At 32.9% G+C, this 17669-nt stretch overlaps 1 long non-coding RNA gene across 1 annotated transcript; it reads right to left on the reverse strand.

Moving 5' to 3' along the window:
- Positions 1–8238: 8238 nt before the first annotated feature.
- Positions 8239–17193, reverse strand: LOC143062092 (uncharacterized). The gene is made up of 3 exons (XR_012974540.1): positions 17141–17193; positions 9720–10040; positions 8239–8930 (listed from the first exon to the last, which is right to left on the reverse strand). It is a non-coding gene; the product is annotated as an uncharacterized LOC143062092 (long non-coding RNA).
- Between the last annotated feature and the right edge of the window lie 476 nt (positions 17194–17669).

Here is a 17669-nt window from a genome sequence, read left to right on the forward strand (position 1 = left end):
CAGTAGCATGGGTTCGAATACCGGCGAGGGAAGAACCAAAAATTTGCGAAAGCAAATTTACGGATCTAACATTGTTGGGTTGATGTTTAGACGAGTTGTATATACATTATGTACACAGCCATGTATCACCATCATTGATGGCGATCCGATGGATACATCTGTTGTAGAGTTGTCACTGACTCAGACGTACTTATATATACATATATACAACTCGTCTAAACATCAACCCAACAATTTTAGATCTGTAAATTTGCTTTCGCAAATTTTTGGTTCTTCCCTCGCCGGGATTCGAACCCATGCTACTGTGATATCGTGACACCAAATCGCCTGCACTGCAGCCGTCCCGATAGACCACACGACCACCTGGGCTCTCAAAAAAAAGAGCTTTCGCTGGCCGTGTGTTACCTTCCCTCATCAGTTTTAATCTAGCGGCGTACTACAGTACATGATATAGAAGGCATGAAGATGTTCTTGTTACAGATCAGCTAAATTATATATAGTAAAGGATCCTACAAATTAATGTAATATACAGTCACAGAAAATATATATTATTAACATTACGACGACATTCAAATGACTGAACAACATTGGTGGTCAAACACAAAAGAAATTAGTACACAATATTGTAAAGGGAATGAATATTTAAACATAAATAAGTACGTCATATCATAGAGAAATATCTAACGAACCGGACTATATACATTGACAAGCTGTGCATGGGCAACAAATAATAATGGAAATAAGTGCGACCTGAACCTAGGTCGCAATTAAAAACTTTTCTTTTCGAAATTAGAAAAATCCGTAACTGTTTAGTCTGCAAATTGTCAAAAAGTATCATAAGGACATAATAGTGACGGTTTATAAGTGAAAATAGCAATTAATTAAGGAACAAAATAAGTCAAGCTATTGATAGGCAATGGATCTCCTTTTCGGGATATTTCAGTTGCAAAAAATGGTGGGGCAAGCTGACACGGCCTTTTACCATATATTTGCATTGGTTTTATTTGGGTCTCAAATCTAAGAAAAATAATCAAGAATCTGCCGAAGTTTTGGTGAATGACCTTTTATGAGCTATTGAAGTCTGATATGAAAAGAAAAATGGGTGTTACGGGTAAATCTATATTTTACCTCATTACTTAGAAAAAACGTCATGGTGTCCGAACATTTGACACCAAAACCTCACCTACGTACATCCTTAATTGAAGTTTTCCATGCCATTTGTATGGTGTTGAAACAAAGTCCTATACGTACAAGACGTATACCTCTCAAAATCCTATGTCAAGTTTTGAAGTTTTCTTACACCGGTTGCAGGCAACAGTAGTTAACCGTTACCTAAATCGATTAACAAGATACCAGGAGGGTGAATGAACACAAAGGGGAGAAGACTAGGTGCTTCGAAGAATAAGCTTCTCCATTTATATATTTATGAAAATGTTTGAGTTATCTAATCAAGATGGGGAAATCTTTGATCTGTGATGGGGTATATTCTCGTTGTGATAATTTCATTATGACATAATTTTTACATAATTAATTGTTATGTAATTAGTTGCCATATTGTGATGTCCATACTTGAATGAAGAAGCTTCTTGGTTATTCATAGCATTGCAAATTTTTTTTAAATTTTTTATAGATTCTTGTTCAACACAGTTTGACCTCCAAAACTGTGTCTCAGATTGTAATTCATTCTCTCATAAATCTTCAATGAAGTTTGCAATATCAATTCATAAGATACCACTCAATTCAATTGGGTATAAAATTTATTTTATTCATGTTTTTGGAAATCTGAGACACAGTTTTAGAGGTCAAGCTGTGTTGTACAAGAATCTATAAAATATTTTGGGATGCTATGAAGAACAAAGACGCTAAATTCATTCAAGTGTGGACATCATAATATAGCAACTAATCACATAATTATTAATTATGTAATAATTATGTCATAATGAAATTATCACAATTTCAAAGATTAATCTTTCTTCTTTCTTTTGGTACCTCATTTATAAAATATAAAGAAGGATGAAATGAATTACATCAGTTTAAAGTTGTCTGATTGGGAGTGAAAAAATCTTTGTATTGTGTTACCTTTTTTCCTGAAATATAATGTATACAGAAAAATGATGATTATAAACCCTTACCCGAGGACTTTGATAACATCACGGGAACAACTATCGCTATGGTCAGGATTACACCGCATATAAAAGCAAGTATTGACCACTTGTGCTGCTTTATTCTAATCAATATATCGTGTGAATCCATCTACTAAAAGGAAGTAAGTTATAAAAAAAGACATAAAATGAAAGTACACTTCTTTTTATTCTGGATTCAAAATTGATTCTTAAACATTATTTGTTTTATTTCTACAATTTTGATTATTAATTTTAAAGACTTAAAGATGTAATGCATTAAGATAGTTGATTACTATAAAATAGTGGCACCAGTAGTATATCGTTGTTCAAAAGTCATCAATCGATCAAGCGAGAACAAATACGAGTTGCAAACTAAATCCAAGTGAAACACATGAACTATCAGAGTAAAACAACGGAGCAGCAAAAACACTGAACTGCAACAAAATCATATATAGAAACGGATATCAAATGCCTTATTCCTGTCTTGGTACAGGACATTTGATGACAAAAATGTTAGTTGATCATGGTTTTATGGCTTGCCAAACCGCCGCTTTATATAACAATGTTAAGAATATCGATAAAATAAAAACATTAGTCAGCACTTCGTTGTTGACATGAACTATCATTGATAGAGTCAGAATTATTTTTACAAAACTTTGATTTTTTATATACTAAGGCTTTTCTATCTATACGGAATAGATTATTTTAGCATTATTTGGCAAAACATTTAGGAATTTTTAGTCATCAATGCACTTCAATTTTGTACTTTATTTGGCCTTTTTAAAAAAACATATTTGAGCGGCACTGATAAGTCTATGGTAGACGAAACGTCTGGCGCTAATATAAAATTTCAAACATGGTATTTATGATAAGTTTATTTACGTGACAGAAATATAGTACAAATAAACACATGAACACTCAGGACAGAGAAAACATACTAAATAAATAATATAAAGGAATATTACATCAGGGTAATCACAGAACAACAACGAACACATCCATGAATTTACGACAGTATACCAGTACACCACAAACGGAGACGGAGTATAAACTGCGTGTCCTAGAATGCAGCAACGCCACAAACAGAGACATTTTTTTTAAATTTCTAAAAACAGAATATATTTGTTTTATTGTACACGTACAAAACATTAATTCACATGGGGTTAAACTTTTTCACATCTGTCGTTTTAAGTTTCGCAAATATTGACAATATTTAGTTTCTTCTATATAAAACATAAAGAATTAGGAGAAGATCGATAATTTCAAATATATTTGAACGAAAAAGGTCCGTGAGCTCAAACATAAATGTTGAAAATTTGAAACTATATTGACTAGGAAGTCTTTTCACATAAGCTGAAGAAGAATCTATGGTCGAACATTTATACAACCAAGTTACCTCAAGCATTTTTAAGTTTTTCTACTTACATTTATATACTAGATATGTATTCTAACAACTGCATGGTAGTTTACTATTAACAGCGGTCACCGATAAAACATATAGAGAGACTTGTGAGTATGACTAGATGTCATCGAATTTACCAATGAGTGATGTTCCTATCATTAAAAATCCTTTCCAAACTTTTCTGATGGGATTTTATAAATATATCATTAAGAACTAGAAATTAAAGAAAAACAGACACGACTTCCTCTCTCATTTTTAGACTGATACCTCGAATTTGACATAAGCGGTCATCGCAATACCAGAATCTATGACAAACGAGACATTTCTTATTTACAAATTATCAATTTCCTCCAACTTAGTAGCAATATACCAACCTCACCTGCATATGGGGTATACCTTTCCCAGCTCATTCGGTATTCGATAGCTTGTAGCTCCTTCTCAGACTGGGTAAATGTCACCAGTTTCTGAACAGAAAGTTGATAAACCAAGGTTATATCTAATAGTTATCAAAGGTACCATGATTATAATTTAGTACGCCAGACACGCGTTTCGTCTACATAAGACTCATCGGTGACGCTCATATCAAAATATTTATAAAGCCAAACAATTACAAAGTTGAAGAGCATTGAGGATCCAAAATTCCAAAAAGTTGTGCCAAAAACGGCTAAGGTAATCTATGTCTGGGATAAGAAAATCCTTAGTTTTTCGAAAAATTCAGAGTTTTGTAAGCAGGAAATTTATAAAAATGACCACATTATTGATATTCATGCCAACACCGAAATGTTGACTACTGGAATGGTGATACCCTCGGGGACAAAACGTCCACCAGCAGTGGCATCGACCCAGTGGTGTGAATAGTTATCAAAGGCACCAGGATTATAATTTAGTACGCCAGACGCGCGTTTCGTCGACATAAGACTCATCAGTGACGCTCATATCAAAATATTTATAAAGCCAAACAAGCACAAAGTTGAAGAGCATTGAGGATCCAAAATTCGAAAAAGTTGTGCCAAAAACGGCAAAAACGGCAAGGTCAAAGTTCAAAGACAGTCTCATCCTTTCGTCGAACAAAGTTCATTGGAAAATACCAAGACCTTGGTGATAAATGTTCCGTATAAACCCCACTTCAGAAAAAATATACGATAGTCTTGAAGTTCTGACGTTGTTCATCATCTGAGTTATAGTGTTGTTTTATTTGTCATTGTAAATTATTACTTTTTCTGTTTATATTAATTTTGTAAAATCTATTTGATGTAGTTCTGTCGTTGTGTTATTGTGCTCTTGTATTTTTTTGTATTCTTGTCTTTTGTTTTTGCAAATGTGCTTTGTCTGTAATCCTTTTTGGTTTTTCATTGTTCACATTTTTTATATTTATAACGATTATAACGCAATGGTTACTGCTGTATACCTATTTTTAACATTTTTTTCTATTACATTTTTTTGTTTTATTCACACATTGTTGTCCATATTATGGAATTGTATGCGATTTCCATACAAGTAAGAAGTTTAATCCGCAAATTTCTACATAAGAAATGCCTGTACTAAATCAGGAATATGACAGTTGTTACTAACAAGAAGCAGAATTCATTTAAAACCTTTTAAAAGACAAAAAGAAGGATCACCATACAGTCAGTACTTGCATCTCATATAATTTATGTATATATTATAACATGTAATTGTTCATATCGGCACTAGGTGGTAATATCACCCCAAGAGCCGAAGTCTCGAGGGCTGATATCATTTTGAACGAGCGCCGATAAAAGGTCTGATATGAGAAATATAAAATAATATAAGATTATTACTTGTCATTTTCATATCGCATGTATTATCAGCTCTAGGTTCAATATCAGCCCAAATGCCGCATGGCTCCAGGGCTGGTATTGACCGTGGGCTGATAATACATGCGATATGAAATATGACATGTTATGATCTTTTTATCATATGCTTCAACAATGGAGAAAATAACATTCATATATTGATCCTTTTACGTGGTTCCCAAATAGAAGTTCAAAGAGTGAAAAGTTCACGGACGTCAGACCAAAATTTAGTACATTCGATATGAAATCTTTCTGTCATATGCCACAACAGAGAAGAAAAACATTTTGATGTATACGAATAGACTTTAAAAATTCAACAATATACATAATGAACACTGTTTGGAAAAGCTAATTTTTTAAAGTAACTTTCTAAATTATGTTTGAAACTTTTATTTAATAATCTTTTTTTTTTATTATTATTATTATTTTACACAATATATTTTCCAGTATTTAAATAATTGGTTTGTACAATACTTTGTAATGTTTTTCACTGAAAACATAGCATTGAGGTGTATTTTCCGGAATTTGCCGAGTATCACCGGAATGCCATGCGATAACGTCACGGAAAGGCATGTGATAACAATCGAAGCATGTGATAAACTTTTCATATCAGCCCGCTAATCACCAATTCGAAAAACATGGAATTTACGTATTTTTAATGCTATTATCATACAGTTAAATCCATATGTTACTCAGTCTAGGTATATGATAATTATCTTTTTATCACATACTTCAGCAGAAGACAAGATCTATTAAAATTTGGTTTTCTTTGAACTTTTAGATAATAATTTACAGTAAACCAAATACAAATTTCTAATTATTTCTATTAATATTACAAGCATTATATTTATCTTTCCACAACAACTATCATGTTCTTATTTTGAAAAAAATATTGTCACCTTTCATTTGATGGTTTCCCCCCGAAAACATGTGCATGTTATTTTCCTTTATAATTGTCATGGGCATTTCTGGCATTTTATTTATGCCTGAAGTTGTTGGGGCTGGAACCTGTCTAGAGTTGGACTACAAATGTCTTTCTTAACATGTCTATATAATCGTAATTCTTTGTGCTCCTCAACCAATTTGTGAAAAGTCTTAAATCACTTGCGGTTTTTCGCATCATGTTGTCGTTTTTCAAAGACTCGACAAACGCAACTGTGTCGTCTATCGTGTTACCAAACAAAATTTCCGGAATTGCACGAAGTTGCATGCGATAAACGTCACGGACATTACCGAAAATGCATGTGATAACATTCCGGAAGCAGTCAATAAAGGTTCCTTTATCAGCCGGCCGAGTAAATTATAGGGGTAAATTCAGTAAATAAACATACGTCATCAGGGACCGCCTATTTGGGGGAGAGCTTTCAGTATAAAACTGAAGTCATGTGCTCTTCTGATTGGTAGATAATGTTTGTAATAAATGTTTTTTGGTAGATGGATCTAAACTAGAGTTGAAAAAAATAAAAAAAATAATTGCTGAGTGTACTAATTTTTTTTCACTACAGGGTTGAAAAGTAATGGGGGTCAGTATAGGAATTCAGTGCGAATCTGCATTGTTGTAAACAAGGCCATGTGATTGCCCCAAAATACCGCATGATCCTATGTTTTTATTGTTGGAAAAGTTAGGGCTACATTTGTACTTTCATGAATGATTTATGAAAGTTTCTTATTTCTAAAGGTAAATCAGGTATAAATGTAATTCTATACATAGATTAGCATTAAAGTCAATGGGATTTTCTTTACTGAATTTACCCCTCTAATGAATCTGGTTAATAAACATAGTACTTCTTTCATAGCCTTTTATTATTTTTAAATGTTATTGAACTTTAAAAATAAAGTGATATTTTATACAAGTATATGATAAAGAGATTTATCATATACTTATGGAAAATAAGGGTTTAATTGTATTCCTTTATAAAACTTATTTGTACATATATATATTCATTTTATTTGAAAATTGTCTTAGCAGTGTGATATGACATACTTTTGTTATCAACTGCTTCCGTTTTATATCAACTACATCAGGTTATTATCGCATGCCTTTCTGTAACGTTATCGCGTGAGATTTCGATGTCATTCTACAAATTCCAGAGTATACACCTCAATGGCACATTTTAAGTGCAAAACTTAACTAACAATAATAAAAAAATATATATTAGGAAACATTTATTATTAAAAAATGCAAAACAAATGATATTTTAAATGCATTTTTTCAAAATTTTAAAATCGTTCTAAGACTTGTCTGTATGTATTTTGTTGAAGTATATGATATAAGACCCCTTATCAGCCCATGGTCAAAATTCTCCCACGAGCATGTCGACTCTCGGGCTGACAAGGAGTTTGATATGAAAAATACAATGTTATAATCTATATTGAAAGCTCCGAAAGTTATATCGGAAAAATAAATTGTTTTTAAAATGTATTCCAAGTGAAAGTGACAAAATTCGTAAGTCACACCGGTTTCGATAATAATAACACAGGGTTAACCAGCTATTTTTGATTATTCGAGTCATATTATTCTTTTAAGTTTTGAAATGAATTATTGTCGATTTCGATCTATATTTCCTGTTCAAATTATTTGAAATTTAAAATGAAAAAAAATGTTGTTTTTATTGAAAGAAAACTTATATGTACACTTTCATAACTGTTCGGTGTGAGCCAATGCTCCTTGTGGAAGGTAGTACTTTGACCTATAATTGTTTACTGTTTATACATTGTGAGTTGGATGGAGAGTTGTCTCATTGGCCCTCATACCACATCTTACTTACTTCTTACTTATATTTCAGACAAAATTACATATTTCATGACAAGTCATTTTTTTTAACAATGATAGATTGAGATAATGATGATTAAAAGATACTTTGAAATATGTTTGCAAGAACAAGGAGTCGTGATAGAGTTTTATCGAATATGTCTCGTATTGCTATGCAACAACATTGATAATTGGAAGAGTTGTGAAGTCATACGAATACAAAATCTTCAGTGTAGATTCCAGTACTTGTGGATTATAAACGCCAAACGCAAAACATAGTTGGTCAGCAGATACTACACTTTTTAAGGTGTACAATATTTTTGAATTGTCCTTGTCAATAACTGAAAATTCATTACGGTTCATGTTAATAAAAAAACCTAGTCTTCCTGTGACAACTGTCCCGGCTGTGTTACTGCTACTTATTATTTTGATCGGTTCATCTGTTCTCGTAATCGAATGCTGGGCGGTTAGGCATATGTAAGAAAGGCAATTATGAATGCTAAACGACCATCCATTGGTTCCGGCATAGAAGTACTTGTCTATTTCCGTTGAACTTATCACTCCTACTTCGACGACTAAGTCCGTTGAGTTATTCTTTAAGGACGATATTAGTTCGAACGAGAACATGATCTCAAAGTAGATTTTACTTGTAGAAGTTAAGCATCTGTCTCCTATTGTTCCTTTGTACGTGTTAAACTGTTCCGGATGATTTATAGCATTCGGTGTCTCTTTACTAAAAAAATTACTCAAAACTGTATCATCATCAGACAAGAAAACTGTTGAATGAGTCGATTTCCTGTCAAATCTCAACAAAAATGCGTAATCGGTCTTGGCATCTGAAATAAACTTTTGAAATGTATACGTAAAAAAATCAAATATAGAAAAAACACAAAACCTGGTTTTTTTTTAAATTAGAAAGCTCAAAATTTGTTAAACAAATTAATCTTTGAAATAGACGACGTTTTGGTGAATACGACAAAAAGCCATCTAATCAACCCAACTAAAATCAGGCTTACAGATTTACATTACAAGATAAGGAAATAAAAATAAAAAAATATATCTACAACTTGTCAAACTCTAAATTGCTCCAAGTCTTGAAAAATTGTGAACAAATTTTAGTTTATGGAAAAACTTGCATTCAAACGACTAACTAGTTTAACTTCGCAATTTGTGTATGGTTTTGTTCTAAATACCGTTTTTCTGCAATGCGATTGTTTTCTCAATTTTGCTTATATCTGTGTTTTTTTGTTTTCTTTAATAAAAAAAAATAAAAAAAAAAGTATTTTGTGAATGATACATCTTTTGTAGTCTCTGCTAGTTTTAGATTGTCAAAAGTTAAAGCACTTGTTTATTGGGAAAAGCACCTGAACAAATGGGCAACGGACGCCTTAATGACTTGGATTGCAGCTAAAACCTGTGTTACAAATGACCATGGTATTGTTGATCATGTCGGAGCAGCAATAATATTTGTAATAGAATTTTAAAATCGCACATTACAATAAGTTCGACTTTGGAAATTAGTTTTATCTGTGTTAATCTCTTCAGCTTATCCGAATAAAGATAAATATATGTTTTAAATAATGAAAAAAAGCATGTTAAATATATGCTGAAAATAATTATTATACCCTTTTCCGGAGACGATGATTTTGACATCATTACAGGGACAACTATCCCTAGGGTCAGGCTAACACCACATATAAAAGCCAGTAATGACCACTTATGTTGCTTTAATCTAATCAATGTATCTCTGGTAGTCAAAGGCTCATTGTTTGCTCTAACTGCACTTGTGTTCATCTGAATTTGTACATGAGTGTCCTGGCTACAGGTATTTACGTTTTTAACCAGTTCGATGGAACTCTGAAGAGTATTATCTTGTCTTTCGTCTATAATGTTGTCATAATCATCGGAGGCTACATCCATGGAACTTCTATAATTGTTGAAGCCATCTATAGGAAAATATAAAATATACGAAAAAAAATATATACACAAATGCGTACATTATTTCTCTCCAGAAATGCATCATTGAATCATAAACGGTTTTCCCAATTAACCAACTGTTGATAATTGATTTTTTTTTTAAATTCGTCCATTTTATTTGTTCGTGCTTAACTCTAAGTTCCGGTGTGATTTATAGATAGAAGTACTACAATTTATCACTGACAGCTGGTGCGACAGATGCAATATTGGTAATATATTAGTATACAAATCAGAGGACTGTTTGACAGGTCGGTTAATATATATTCCCATTTTATCTGGTTTACCGTACTTCTTGTATGTTTCACATGTGTCTTTTCTTTTCTTTTTTTCAAATACGAAGTCAGGACTTCACTTTATAACACAAATTTCAATAAATCAAGTTAATATATTTAAATTGAATATATTGTCTACGATTTAGACAAAATATTTAAATATATATGAGTAGTCTTGTTTCAAACATCACTTTAGGCGGAATAATGCAATAATTCGATAAAAGCAAATATATTGCTTAAATTTTAAACCATAGTGATTGATTGATTGTTGGTTGCTTAACGTCCAGTGTGAACCATAGTGTAAGGCGGTATGGTTCTAAAATATCTCAGTAGCATGAGTTCAAATCCCGGCCATCAAGGGAATATCAAAACTTTGCTTCTGCAAATTTACAGATCTTACATTGTTAGGCTGATATTAAGCCGAATAATACATACAGAATGTGTTTTCATCCTTGTATCACCATCACTGGTAGAGTTGTCACTGGTTTAGTAGCACTTATAATATAATTATTTCTGCATCCTACATTAATTGTTTTTTTTTTGTAAGATCCTTTTAATTTATAATTCAGCTGATCTGTAAAAATTATATCTTCATGTCTTATATATCATGTACTGTGTTACACGCTAGATAAAAACTGACGAGGAAAGTTAACACCAGGCAACCAAAAGCTTTATTATTTGTAGAGACTAAGTGGTCGAGTGATCTAGCGTGTCGGGGACAGTGCAAGACGATTTGGTGCCACAATATCTCAGTGGCATTAGTTCGAATCCCAGCCAGGGAAAAACAAAAGTTTTCTTCCGTATAAGAGGGACGAAAGACAAACAATAATACACATGACACAACATAGAAAACTAACGAATAAGCAACACAAACCCCACAAGAGTCACCCGTCGTGTTGCTTAGGTAGTACTCCACAGTTAGAAAATAAAATGAAAAATGAGCCACAAAATGTTTAATCATCTCCTATTCCTGGATTTCTAATACATTAACCTAACTGTTTGTGTTGTACATATGCATAATTATGTATGTAATCAGTATCTTCCATAGATTTGATTTTCAAAAGTTTAAAGGGTGAAAAATAATTCCTTTTATGTGTATTCATGGCAATATTCTGCAAAATTTGGATCAAACTAGAATTTCAATGCCTTTGAGTGATACCTTTTTAGAAACTGTTTTCATACCCTTCCTAATGATCAAATAAAAAATGGGTGTCTTTCGCCCCATTTTTTTTTGTTTGTTAAATCTAATCACAAAGTTCGTGCGACAAAAAGATGAAAAAAACATTGCAATAATTGCGGGACCAATGTATGGTATGGCCAAACAAATACGGACTGTCATACCGAAAATAGCCTATATTACATACATTATACGATCTTGATGTTCATATAAACCCAATACGAAGGCTATTTAATACTCAGCTATCCAAAAATGAATTCTAGTGTGCACTAGCTCTTATATTTGAACAATCCACAGGGGCCAAAATGCGAAACTACACACCTTACTGTGGAGTGCTACCTTATGTGATAACAAATCCGGTAAATAGTCTAATTCGTTGGATCACATTCATGAAAGGGAAGGGGATTGTAGTTACGACATAAGGAACATATTCGATATCATGTGTGAAACAGTTATTCCATAACGGTCAACTAACTCGTGATGCCGTCCGTAAAATTTACGAAGGGCTGATTTCAACTTCACCATTTGGAACTCTTGGTTTAAAAGCTTCCTTGTGAGCAACAATCCTCTATCAAGAAAATCATTATAGGAAATGCAAGCATGGGAATATCTTATCAATTGGGATATACATATACCCCGTATGCAGGTGCTACTTGAATGTTGCTACTTAGAAATGGAAAGTTCACAATTGGACAGCTGAAATCATCTCTTTTGTCGTAAAGTTTTGTTTTCAACCGACCCTCATTGTCAATTTCTAGATGTAAGTCAAGATATGAGGCCGACTTAACTGTATCTGTAGTATCCTTTATCTCTAGTTCGATTTGATAGATGCGTTCAACATAGTCACAAAATTTTGAATTATTTAGTGAATCTAATTAGCGGAAATAAGAGTTAAAGGATATTGCTAACTTCTTATCTTTCTTCCCGAGAAGTTCCTGTATGAAGTCAGCCTCATAATAATAAAGAAACAAGTCGGCAAGAAGAGGGGCACAACTTGTTCCCATTGGAATGCCGACAGTCTGTTGAAAAACACGTCCTCCGAACAACACATCTTGATAATGTCAATTTCAGAGAATTTTTGATTGAATCAGAGTGATCCTTTACAAAGTAGGATTTATTCCTCCCTAAGACAAGATACTTGTATCTACGTTGGCCATTCTTTTTTATGAAACAAAGCAATACCAACTCTTTCAATTTGTCTTTTAGTTTGGAATGTGGAATATTTGTGTAAAGTGTAGAAAAGTCAAATGTTTTAATACTATTACAAGATGAAAGAGAGTTAGGTTGTTTGTTCTCTAAAAGATCTTTGGAATTTTTAATTATCCACATCTGATTCACGCCACCTCTGGACTAGGCAGTTTCAGAATAACTTTGAAGCCCGTCTTTGATTGCTAATAAAATAGATTTTAATAATTTAGAAAGAACTTTCGTGGAGCACTTGGAAGACCCAGCAATATACCGTTGTTTGTAAGGACACTTATGTAGTTTAAGTATCCAATACAGTGATGAAAGATCCGGTTCATCATCTTTGGTTGAAATTCCAAAGGAACATAGAACAGACCTATGGTTATCCAGGATTTGCTTTTTGGTAAGTGTCGTAAGCGTATATGTTGAGTTTCCAAGTGAATTGTCAATACCTAATGCGTGTATCAAGCAGTTAATGTAATGAGTTTTACACACAAAAACTATGTTGTTTGGGGCTTTATCTGCGGGATATTTGTCATGGAGGAAGGATAAGTGTTTTGCAACATTTGGGTCTTTAAAGCTTGACGTAGCATGGGCATTAAAAGACCCATTCAGTTTCTAAATTCTGATTTGTATCAACGACCTCACTGCCTTAATCCATTCTGAAAGAGTGTTTATGCCTTCCTGCTCATGCTTAGCTCATTACCTGGCATAATCCTCGACTAAATCCACCAAAATTTTAAAGTTGTATTTCCAATTGATGGATTTAGGCTCACGATATTTCGGACCTTTTGATAACACATTTCGTAGGGAAGTGGTATTAACAATGTTGAGGCACCGGTAGTAGCGTGACCAGCAGGATTATATGTGAATTGGGAATTAGCACAAGTGCAATCAGGAGGTTTAGACTTAAAGTCGTCAATATTAAGATACTGCAAAACCTGTATGAATTGAAAATTTTAGTTGCAATAGGTTTGGTATAAGTAAAAGAAATGATTGGTAAAGACTAATATTTGAAATAAGGAGGTATATTCGATTGAAATAATTTATGATGAAGGATATTGCCTAAGTTGACGCCATTGAGACCTTTGTTGGTAAAGGAAAGATTAAGGAAAGATCTTTTCTCTTTTTCATCTTTTCCAATGCGGACTGGCTTGAAAAGTCTGTGACTTGCAATATCCGAAATTATAGCTGTTTGTAGAAGTTTGTATTGGTTTGAATGAGAGTTTGTAGCAGTGGTTTCCAAACATAAATTGAACAGAGAATTAAGTTTAGAAAGGGATAATGAATACCTAACGGCTTTTGTATAAATACATACAAGTCATTAATAGAGACATCATGCAGAGTAGTTGGTGTATAATGACGATGACCATGACTGCGTCTACGTCGAGGAGTAGAGTTGATAATATTCATCACATTCACCGAGCTACACGAAGGACTAGATAGAATACCTATACCATCAATTTTGTTATTGCAACCATAGATGAATTTCCCTTGTCAACAATTAATAGTTTTGTTATATCTAAACTTGTTCGATTCGCTCGTATATATAGTGTATGTTCCACGTATTTGATTTCAACGAAATCTGTGTATTACTGAAAAAATATTACACCAGTGTTTTCGATATCACAAATTAATATTAACTACAAAGCACAAAAATGTCGGCTTTTACCTCAAAAGCTAACCAAACCTTTAAACAGACTTATGCAGAAGGGCTCTAGTAACGATACTGTTGTTAGGTCATTAAGGATTGCATGTGTTGGTATTATTATTGATTCACTTATAAGGTCTTTGCATCGGAAATAAACACATTTATTTTAAGACCAGTTGATTGCATAATACAGGTTATGTTCTTCTCATATATTCTATGATAGTATAATACTTAACCCCTAAAGGGAGGGATTGTACTTGATTTTCATATGATGAAGACATAATCTTTCAATCAGTTTTATTGAGGTCTAGGGCTGGAATGTCAGTAACTGCTAGTAATAGTTGTTCTTTGTTAATTTATGTATCATTGCCATTTTGCTTAGTTTCTCTGTTACCTATTCTGACATCGGATTCGAACTTTTTTTAACTGAGTTTTACTGTAAGTATTGCTATGTGTTAGTTTATTAAGGGGCTAGATGCATTAAGGGGGTTGAGATATCACACAAAACATGTTTAACCCGCCGCATTTTTGTGTATGCTCCAAGTCAGGAGTCTCTCTGGCCTTTGTTAGTCTTGTATGTTTTTTTTAAATTTTAGTTCATTTATCAGATTTGGAGTTTTCACAGAACTATTACACCATTTTAATTTGGGGACTAGCTGAAGATCACCTCCGAGTGCTGAGTTTTTTTGTTGCGTTGAAGACCCATTGGTGGCATTCAGCTGTTATCTGCTCTTTGGTCGGGCTGTAATCTCCTTGATCATGCTTTGATAAATTCCAAATTTCCATTCTCAATTTTATAACTACAGTCCCTTATATAATAAGAAGCAGAGTATTTTTCTTTTTATCTGAATCTAATAGCTTTTTTACCTACGATAAATGTCAGTATACCATATATAAAACAATGTTGACTGCTGTATCTCCGTTTTTGACATTTTTACCTATTATGTCTGTTTGTTTTGTTCACACATAATTGTTAATATAATGGAATTTGATGCGACTGTCATACAAGCGAGAGGTTTAGCTAGCTAAAAAAAAAGTTCTATCCACCGTTTTCCACATGAGAAAATGCCTGTCCTAAGTCAGGAATATGACAGTTGTTATCCGTTCGTTTGATGTTTTTGATCTTTTGATTTTGCCATTTGGTTAGGGACTTTCCGTTTTGAATTTTCCTCGGAGTTCAGTATTTTTGTGATTTTATTTCTTTCAATGGCAATAATTCCTAAAAGGCGTTAATTGACGGCTAGTCCATGTTAATTTACTTATTTGTTAAATGAGGATCCTCTCTTGTTGAACATTTTTACTATAAAACAAATTCTATCTATCAACTTTTGTTACCACAATAAAAAAAGAATATACAAATTGGTGTAAAAATCATAATTTCAAGGAAATAACTTTTATAAGTAGTATTTTTACGATATCAGTCAAGTTTTACTTATTCGTAGATCTTATTGATCTACTTATTTATAATCTTAAGAATTTCTCTCTATCTCTGAAAAAAGACATTTCAGGGGTTATAACTCCAAAATGGGTTTTCCAAATTTTATGAAAATCCAAAGAAGAAATACCTTTACCGGCGGCGGACATTTAAGCGTATTGGTGGGACATTTGAGCGGAAAAAAATCGGACGTTTTAACGCCAAAATAGAACCCATTTTAGAACCTGATTTTTAACCCATTTTAGCGAATATTAGAACTGTCAATGTTAATTTTAGCGAAATATGTTTAACCGGCATTATAATATATAATAAATACAAAACTTTAATAGACTCAATACAGCACAATGTAAAACATATGATGATCATTGGAATACAGCACTAAATATGAAATGTTAAAAGTTTGTTCTAGCCTAGAATTTATATAATAGGAAACGTACGTAAATGGGCTCTGGATATACTCCCTGTACAATACTGTTGAATGGCATCAGAATCTATCATATATAAACTTGCCAATTAGTATGGAACATGGAACGACTCTGGACCATTATTTGTTCGCCTTGAATTACCCTGACCCTGAACTTCTGCCCAAAGTTCAGTGAGCATTATTCAACCAGGTAAGTTTTCGCTTAAATGGGCTATCGAAAATACAGGTGAACGGATTAATCCGGGGCTAAAATGGACTCTAATGTCGGCGCTTACATGTCCCATAGTAGTTCAATATGTTTCGTTCTGCACCCACCTTTACCTGCTGATCAAATTTATTCTGCCCTATTCCCGCTCTACCTGCTTCCGTTTTTTAAATCAGGCCAAACGTTGAATTCTTCTTAGAATTTACATTTCATTGATGGTTAATTCAAAATAGCTTTTCCAATTCAACAGGAGATAGACATTGGCCTGCTGATCATTTATTTGTAGTAAGATTTCATGTTACTGCTTTAATATTTAAGATATAAGCCATTTAACTGCATTTTACCCATATCTTATAATTTTAGCAACAGCGGCCACTTATATCTGGGATCCTCGGATAAACTTAAAACATGTAGGGAACATTTAACTAAACCATGGCCCAGTATAGGTGGGAAAGATTTTTAAAAAAAAGTCTTCGGCGACGACGGACGCGAATGGATTAAAAAAATCATCTGTAACAATGATATCAATCAAAATCTGCCATTCCAACCCATTGGCAGAAAAGATTGAAATTCAAACGGTTCAGTTGATAATGCACAAACTGGCAAGCAAATATATTCGATCAAAAGCGAAAAAGAACAAACACTACACATATATATATATATTCAAATAATAGTAATAAAACAACTTTGTCATATATGATGTAACTGAAATGCACTTACTGTTGATGTTTGACTCTATCATTTTGACTTATAAACTTTGAAGTAAAATAATATGGTTTGATGCACTGCACGTATTTCTAAGTAGTCACGTGTGCACATAATTTTTTAAAAACCTTGTGTTCTTTAAATATGATAATTTAGGTCTATTGTACAATGTCAGTCCTATTCTGCACAAAAAACCCTTTCCATTTAAATGAAACATGAAACTAGACACAGGTTAAATATAATGTAGCACATATTAGATTAACTGAACATCGTTTATTATGCAAAAATACAACAGTTGCTTTAAATATTGTATCCCAAGGACGCATTCGATAATTCTAAGTTAGTTGTGAACTTTTGTGATCCATTCCATTAGAGTTACAGTGAACCAACTTATTTTCACGAATAACACCTCCTTTATACCCAGATTTTGAAATTTGAGTAATGTGGTGTAAATAAGGACTTGAAAGATCAAAGATTAACAAATTCGTGGCGATTTATATTCGCGTTATTTTTCAAATTTACAAAAGTCGCAAAATTGGTTTAC

Source organism: Mytilus galloprovincialis, chromosome 2 (assembly GCF_965363235.1).
Source record: "Mytilus galloprovincialis chromosome 2, xbMytGall1.hap1.1, whole genome shotgun sequence".
Lineage (NCBI taxonomy): Eukaryota > Metazoa > Mollusca > Bivalvia > Mytilida > Mytilidae > Mytilus > Mytilus galloprovincialis.